The sequence below is a fragment of the Mustelus asterias genome, chromosome 1 (genome assembly GCF_964213995.1).
Source record: "Mustelus asterias chromosome 1, sMusAst1.hap1.1, whole genome shotgun sequence".
NCBI classification, from domain to species: domain Eukaryota; kingdom Metazoa; phylum Chordata; class Chondrichthyes; order Carcharhiniformes; family Triakidae; genus Mustelus; species Mustelus asterias.
The window spans coordinates 3,667,050-3,675,297 of NC_135801.1; positions in this window are offsets into that span (position 1 = coordinate 3,667,050).

Consider the following 8,248-nt stretch of genomic DNA (forward strand, 5'->3'; position numbering starts at 1 on the left):
ACCTCCATTTACTTCAAAGAGCAGCCTCTGTGATTACGCAACAAGCAGAATGCTCATTAAAATGAGCTTCCTTTTAACCGGGCCTGCACATGACTATACCTGGCCATCGCCGCTCAGGGCGTCTCATCAATGGAATTAATTCCTTGGGCGACTCCCAAACCAAAGTCTTAATTGACTGAAAAGGATTATTTTATGTGGTTCAGGCAAGTAAAGAGTTTAAGACATTTCCTGCAGGAATGGGCATTGTCTTCACAAAGAACATTAACAGCTGGCACTCAACTCGGAGAATGTTGGGATCTGCCCAACACAATCTCATCCTTTCGAGGAAAGACTTGCATTTATTTATTGCTGCCCGTATCCACCAGATGTCTCAAATCACAATGGTTTCATGGTCATCAGTACATTCTTAATTCCAGATATTTTTTACAAAGGGTCATCTGGATTCGAAACGTCAGCACTTTTCTCTCCTTACAGATGCTGCCAGACCTGCTGAGATTTTCCAGCATTTTCTCTTTTGGTCTCTAACCACTTTACAACCAATAAATAAAGTCCAAAGATGTGCGGGTTAGGTGGATTGGCCATGCTAACTTGTCCCTTAGTGCCAGCTAGGGTAAATGCATGGGGTTATGGGGATAGGGCCTGGGTGGGATTGTGGTCGGTGCAGACTCGATGGGCCGAACGGCCTCCTTCTGCACTGTAGGGATTCTATGATTCTAAATTACTGTAGTCATTAATGAAATGTCGGAGACAGGGGAGCCAATTTGGACACAGAAAGCTCCCAGAAACAGTAATGTGATAATGACCAGAAAATGTTGTCAGTGATGTTGACTGAAGGATAAGTTTGACTGTGACAGGCTCCTGTGAAGCTCCATTCGATGTTTAACTACGTAAAGTGTTGTATGTTCTTGCTGTTAATTTAATGTTTTAACAGGTTGTGGCAATGATATATAAACATGAAATCAACACAAGAGTTTTACATGCCCTGAACATTTAGCCGTTGTTTAAAGGAATGAAAATTTCTCAACTCCATTCATCCCACAATCTGCTCATTTTCATTTTGTTGGCAAGCTCAAATCTCAATATGAAACACAAGGAAATTTCCGGAATAATCAACGAAAGGAGGTGTTATTATTTCATGACATGATGGAACAGTGATTTCTCAGTGATGAAGCCTAGATTAATATTACAGTTACACACATTACCCCAACCCTTACGACTACTTTTTTTATTCATTCGTGGGAGATGGGCGTCACTGGCTGGGTCAGCGTTTGTTGCCTATCCCTAGTTGCCCTTGAACTGAGTGGCTCGCTTGGTCATTTCAGAGGACAGTTGAGAGTCAACCACATTGCTGTGGCTCTGGAATCACATGTAGGCCAGACCCGGTAAGCACAGCAGATTTCCTTCCCTAAAGGGACATTAGTGAACCAGACGATAATCGACAATGGTTTCATAGTTATCAGTACATTCTTAATTCCAAATTTTTTTTGTCGAATTCAAATTCCATCAGCTGCCGTGGCGGGATTCGAACCCCAGTCCCGAGACCGTTAGCTGAGTTTCTGGATTAATAGTTTAGCGATAATACCACTAGGCCATCTTATTATAGATGAATAAGGCAGTTGTGTTGAACCGTTTTATAAAACAGAGGTTTTGTAAAGCTGGGGGAGGCAGTGGCATTGAGGTATTGTCACTGGACTAGTAATTCAGAGACCCAGGATAATATCCAGGGATCGCGGTTCAAATCCCACCTCCATAGATAGTGAAATTTGAATTTAAAGACATCCTAAAAATTTGAGATTAAAAGTCTAATGACGACCATAAAAAACTATTGCCGATTGTTGTAAAAACTTATCTGGTCACTAATGTCCTTTCGGGAAGGAAATCTGTCATCTTTACTTGGTCTGGCCTACATGTGACTCCAAAACTCTTAAAATGCCCTCAGGGATGGGCAATAAGTGGTGGTCCAGCCAGTGACGCCCACCCCCATAAACAAATAAAAGAAAGTTTGGACCTTAGCTGTGTTATTGGACAGAATATTACGAGAGGGCGTACAACTAGAACTGAGCGGAACTCCAGGAGACAAAGTCTTGCCTTTGGGAGCTACTGACCAATCTGATTGGCTGGCAACTCCAGCAGTCCCAACAAGTGCAAAGGGCATATGGACTGGGACTGCGACTACCTCCAAGCAGTAAACCCATTAGATCCCAGAGCCAGGTACATCCGGGGTCTTGGGTGGATTAGGGAGGGAGGGGTTTGGGGTGGTGTTTTTTTTATAGAGCAGCTGGGTAGGAAGAAAAGGGTAATTATTAACCCCCCCCTCCCCCTGCATGTGTAAAGTGCGCCCCCCCCCCCCCCCCCCCCCACCCCCACCCCACCCGCCATTCCTTCCCATCCTCTGATGTGGTTTTTCAAAAATGTGGCCTGCCCACTCCCACCTGACTGCCCACGCCAACCGTTCTATGGTTTGGCCAATGTATTATCGGGGTCACTTGAATTATGAGCAAACTCAAATGACCCCTGATTATTTATTTAAGTGTGGAGGGCAGGCCACTGATTTCAGCGCCCACGCACACCCCATATTATAGGGGTGAACTCGCAGTGGACACCCATCCTTCGGGTGGGCATCGATCCACCCATTGCCTCCCCCTCAAAACAAAGCATGCTTGGTGGGACACGTAAAGTGCAGCCTCTTGTGGCCAATTCTGGGCACTGCACTTTGATGAGGGTGTAGAGGAGATTTACCGGAATGGTACCAGGATTGAGGCACTTTCGACTGGAGAAGTTGGGATTGTTCTCCTTTGAGTAGAGAAGGCTGGTGGTGGTGGTGTGTTTCAGTTCACTCCAGGGATCTGTGTTGCTGTGGCAACAAACACATTTCCATGCATGTTGCAGTCTATCGAAGGTGATGGTGGAGGCTCCATCTTCCTTTCTGTCAAAAACTGAAACTCTCCCAATTTGCCATGGGCAAATAGCAAAGATTTACAGGTTGATGCTCAGAGGGGCAATTCTTTCACACAGAGGGTGGTGAGTGAATGCAACACCAAGGATTGAAACAGAGAGTTATCAGTGTGGGAGTAATCTCTTCCCAGAAGCTTGCAGATTGAAGGAGGTAGAATGCTATTCATATTGCAGGTGAGGCACTGGGGTAAGAGCGGGCAAAGTCTGCTCAGTGCGACAGGCACATCGCAGGTACGCAGTGCAGAGGATTTCCCCAAGAATGATTTGAGTGTTCATTGACTGAACAATGTGAAAGTGAGCGAGGTAGCCCCCCTTCGCAATGAAGCTTTAGGTTAATGGTAAACCTATAGAGATGGGAGCATCCATTACTGTAATAGGAGATCACACGTACTGGTCCTTGCGAGAAAGGGTTCAGCAGAATTGACGACCTATACGGAGAGGCCATCAAGGCCATGGGTATGACCACCGACGAAGGAGCAGTGCTCCGAAAGCTTATGGTATTTGCTCCCAAATAAACCTGTTGGACTTTAACCTGGTGTTGTGAGACTTCTTACTGTGTACGACCACCATACCAGTGAGATATCAGCAACGATCGGCCCAACTCCCACTAATAGCTGGATCAGGCCGAGGACCAAGTCCACTGGGCCGCAACTGGCTCAAAGAAATGAAAATAAATTGGAGGGAAATTTTCCAAATAAGTGAAGGAGGCCTGCTAAAACTAATGAAGAAGTACGAAGATGAATTTGGTAATGAGCTAGGAAAAATTAAAATCCACATGGACCCGCAGGCAGCCCCACAGTTATTCAGGGCCAGACCCGTGCCCTATGCCTTGTTAGAAAAGGTAGAGACAGAATTGAAATGTTAGAAGTACTGGTGGCACGGTGGTTAGCACTGCTGCCTCACAGCGCCAGGGACCCGGGTTCGATTCCAGACCTTGGGTCACTGTCTGTGTGGAGTCTGCATGTTGTCTGCGTGGGTTTCCTCCGGGTGCTCCGGTTTCCTCCCGCACTCTGAAGATATGCAGGTTAAGTTGATTGGCCATGCTAATTTGATTTGATTTATTATTGTCACATGTATTAACATACAGTGAAAAGTATTGTTTCTTGTGTGCTATACAGACAAAGCATACTGTTCATAGAGAAGGAAACAAGAGAGTCCAGAATGCAGTGTTACAGTCATAGCTAGGGTCTAGAGAAAGATCAACTTAATGCAAGATAGGTCCATTCAAAAGTCTGACAGCAGCAGGGAAGAAGCTGTTCTTGAGTCGGTTGGTACGTGACCTCAGACTTTTGTATCTTTTTCCCGAAGGAAGAAGGTGGAAGAGAGAATGTCCGGGTCATGAGGGCTCCTTAATTATATTGGCTGCTTTGCTGAGGAAGCGGGAAGTGTAGACAGAGTCAATGGATTGACAATTGACAGAGTCAGTTGCCCCTTAGTGTCTCAAGATGTGCAGGTTAGGGGATTAGCAGGGTAAATACATGGGGTTACGGGGATAGGGCTTGGGTGAGATGATCTGTCACAGAGTCGGTGTAGACTCAATGGGCCAATGGCCTCCTTCTGCACTGTAGGGATTCTATGATTAAAGCACTGGGGAATCATCGGACCAGTTCAGTTTGCAGAATGGGCAGCTCCCATAGTCCCTGTGATAAAGCCAGACTAGACCTTCCTCATCCGTGTAGACTGGGAATTGACAGTGAATCAAGTGGTCAGGCTACATCAACTCCGGAGCTGAATCTGTAAGATAGTAAGTTGTAAATAAACGTTAGTTGTTTCATTCCTTGCTGGTAAGCCAGTTATTGTTAAACATCAATCCAGCTATAAGGAGTAAAACTGCAGTAGTGTTTACCTCCTGTTCCGTTTCATCTAACTTTATTTTTTGCTAATACACTTCTTTCACTCTAAGGGTTTTGAAGACATGTTTCTTTTCATCAGTGAATGTTCCTTCTGCTGTACAATTAGTTAACACAAGAGGGCATCTGTTCACAATACAATTCTCTCACATTGTACAGCTGGGAGCTGACCTGAACTATCCTCCATTATTGTCTTGATGAACTATCACCACAGGTCAACCAAGGCTTACTCTTCCAGAAGCAGAACGCTCTCCTGGCTTCTTCTCCAATGTTTTTGCACCATGTGGAAAAAAAGTCTTGCATTTCTATGGCGTCTTTCACAACCTCACGACATCTCAAATCGTTTTACAGTCAGTAAAGTATTTTTTCACTGTTGTAGCTTAGAAACTCAGCAGCCAATTGGCATGAGACTGTGTTTGCTGTCAGTATGGTGCGTGTACAATCTTACCGACGTGACGCCATTGCGAACACATGGAGCTATAAGATAAATAGAGATGAGGAAGGCCATTCAACCCATCTGTTCAGAAAGAAGAGTTGGTGTAGAGAATGATCTTATTATATGGCAGGGAAGAAGCTGTTCTTGAGTCGGTTGGTACGTGACCTCAGACTTTTGTATCTTTTTCCCAAAGGAAGAAGGTGGAACAGAGAATGTCCGGGGTGCGTGAGGTCCTTAATTATACTGGCTGCTTTTCTGAGGCAGCGGGAAGTGTAGACAGAGTCAATGGATGGGAGGCTGGTTTGCGTGATGGATTGGGCTTCGCTCACAACCCCTTGTAGCTTCTTGTGGTCTTGGGCAGAGCAGGAGCCATACCAAGCTATGATACATCTGGAAAGAATGCTTCCTATGGGGCATCTGCAAAAGTTGTTGAGACTTGTAGCTGACATGCCAAATTTCCTTAGTCTTCTGAGAAAGGAAAGGGGTGGGTAGGCTTTTTTAACTATAGCATCGTTGTGGAGAGACCAGGATAGGTTGTTGGTGACCTGAACACCTAGAAATGTGAAGCTCTCGACCATTTCCACTTCATCCCTGTTGATTGAAACAGGGGCATGTACTCCACTACGTTTCCTGAAGTCGATGACTACCTCTTTTGTTTTAAGATCATAGAGGGTCGACAGCGGGAGACCTGGAGGGAGAACATTGGACTGATCCCCATTAGGAATCACATAAATCCCCTCAAAATCCAAACAATATGAATAAGGTATAGTGGAGATTGAAGATCTCAATTTGTGTGGAACACTAAAGTGAATTCTGCTTGTTTGTTTGATGTGTTCGTCTTCTCCTGGCCTCTTGTGCATCCACAACTGGAGGCCATTTCTTCAACTGGAAAGATCCTAAACTCTGGAATTCCTCCCTAAACCTCTCCGTCTCTGGCTCTCTCTCTCCACATCTGTCTCTCTCTCTCTCTCCACCTTTAAGACACTCCTTAAAATCCTCTTTGACCAAGCTTTTGTTTATCCGCCCAAATGTTTCTTTATGTGGCGCAGTATTGAATTTTCAATAATAGCTCCTGTGACGTGCCTTGAGATAATTTAATTTGTGCATAAAGACAAGTTGTTGTTGTCAGCACTTAGCTACCTTCACAATACATTGAGCTGACTTCAATATTCACCAGGCATTCCACCAATGAATAATACAGGCCTTTTTGGTTTGATTTGAATGTTTTCATGAGCTTTGTGACAGTCACAAATTCCAATCTATGGGGAGAGCAGTGATGGAGCAAACCTCTTTCCTGAACTCGAGAAGGTCAAAACATACGCACAACAGCGTTAGCACAGAGGGCGGAATTTTACAAGATTTTTTTCTAAGTGTCCAGCGAGTGTGAAAACGGGAGAGTTGCTGATCCGTTTATCGGGCGAGTTTTCACACCCAATCTTATGCACTCTGTCTTTGAATATATGGGCAAGACTGTTCCTAGTCGCTAGAAGCAGAGGGCGGGGCCTAATTCGCCAGTGAGCCGGCAGCTCAGATCGAAGCCACAAACTGCGCATGTGCAGGAAAAGAGGAAATAAAACAGCTCAGAACCCCCCCTCATCTTCCCGGGCCACATACAGTCTCCCCCTCCCTCCCAAACTCCCCCTCCACAGACATCGGAATCCCCCCCAACATTGCTGACCACCTTATCCCCCTCGCCCCAGGAACCCCTTGCACATGTCCCCCTCATCGCTCCCCGGTCCCGATGGCTGGCTGACATGACCCTCTCTCTCCTCTGCCCCCGATCATCACAGAGGCACAAATCCCCCCCCCCGGCAACACCCCCCCCCTCCGCCCCCCCCCCCCCCCCCCACCGCCATGGGGACACGACGACCTTGACCGCATCCAGATGGTGACCCAGCGAGGCATCACTAAACCTGGGAGCTGCACTCTTCCTGCCTTTGGGGACTATCCCTGGCCTGGGGCAGTCCTGGGCTGCAAACAGTGGGAGATCTGTACGCAGGTGCAGTTGGTGTCTGGCGTGAGGCTCCGTGGGGGTCAGAGCAGGACGGGCGAATCATCAGGGCACCGGGAATAACTCACCAACTCTTCTTCAAAATAGGACCATGAGGTCCCTTACACCCACCTGAGGATGCAGAGGGAGCCTCAGTTTGGCATCTCATGCAAAAGACAGCCCCTCTGACAGTGCAGCACTCTCTCAGTACTGACCCTCTGACAGTGCAGCACTCCCTCAGCACTGACCCTCTGACAGTGCGGCACTCCCTCAGTACTGACCCTCTGACAGTGCGGCACTCCCTCAGTACTGACCCTCTGACAGTGCGGCACTCCCTCAGTACTGACCCTCTAACAATGCAGCACTCCCTCAGCACTGACCCTCTGACAATGCAGCACTCCCTCAGTACTGACCCTCTGACAGTGCGGCACTCCCTCAGTACTGACCCTCTGGCAGTGCGGCACTCCCTCAGTACTGACCCTCTGACAATGCAGCACTCCCTCAGTACTGACCCTCTGACAATGCAGCACTCCCTCAGCACTGACCCTCTGACAGTGCGGCACTCCCTCAGTACTGACCCTCTGAGAATGCAGTACTCTCTCAGTACTGACCCTCTGACAGTACGGCACTCCCTCAGTACTGACCCTCTGACAGTGCCGCACTCTCTCAGTGCTGACCCTCTGACAGTGCAGCACTCCCTCAGTACTGACCCTCTGACAGTGCGGCACTCTCTCAGTGCTGACCCTCTGACAGTGCGGCACTCCCTCAGTACTGACCCTCTGACAGTGCGGCACTCCCTCGATACTGTCCCTCTGACAGTGCGGTACTCTCTCAGTGCTGACCCTCTGACAGTGCGGCACTCCCTCAGTGCTGACCCTCTGACAGTGCAGTACTCCCTCAGTACTGACCCTCTGACAATGCAGTACTCCCTCAGTACTGACCCTCTGACAGTGCGGCACTCCCTCAGTACTGACCCTCTGACAGTGCGGCACTCCCTCAGTACTGACCCTCTGACAG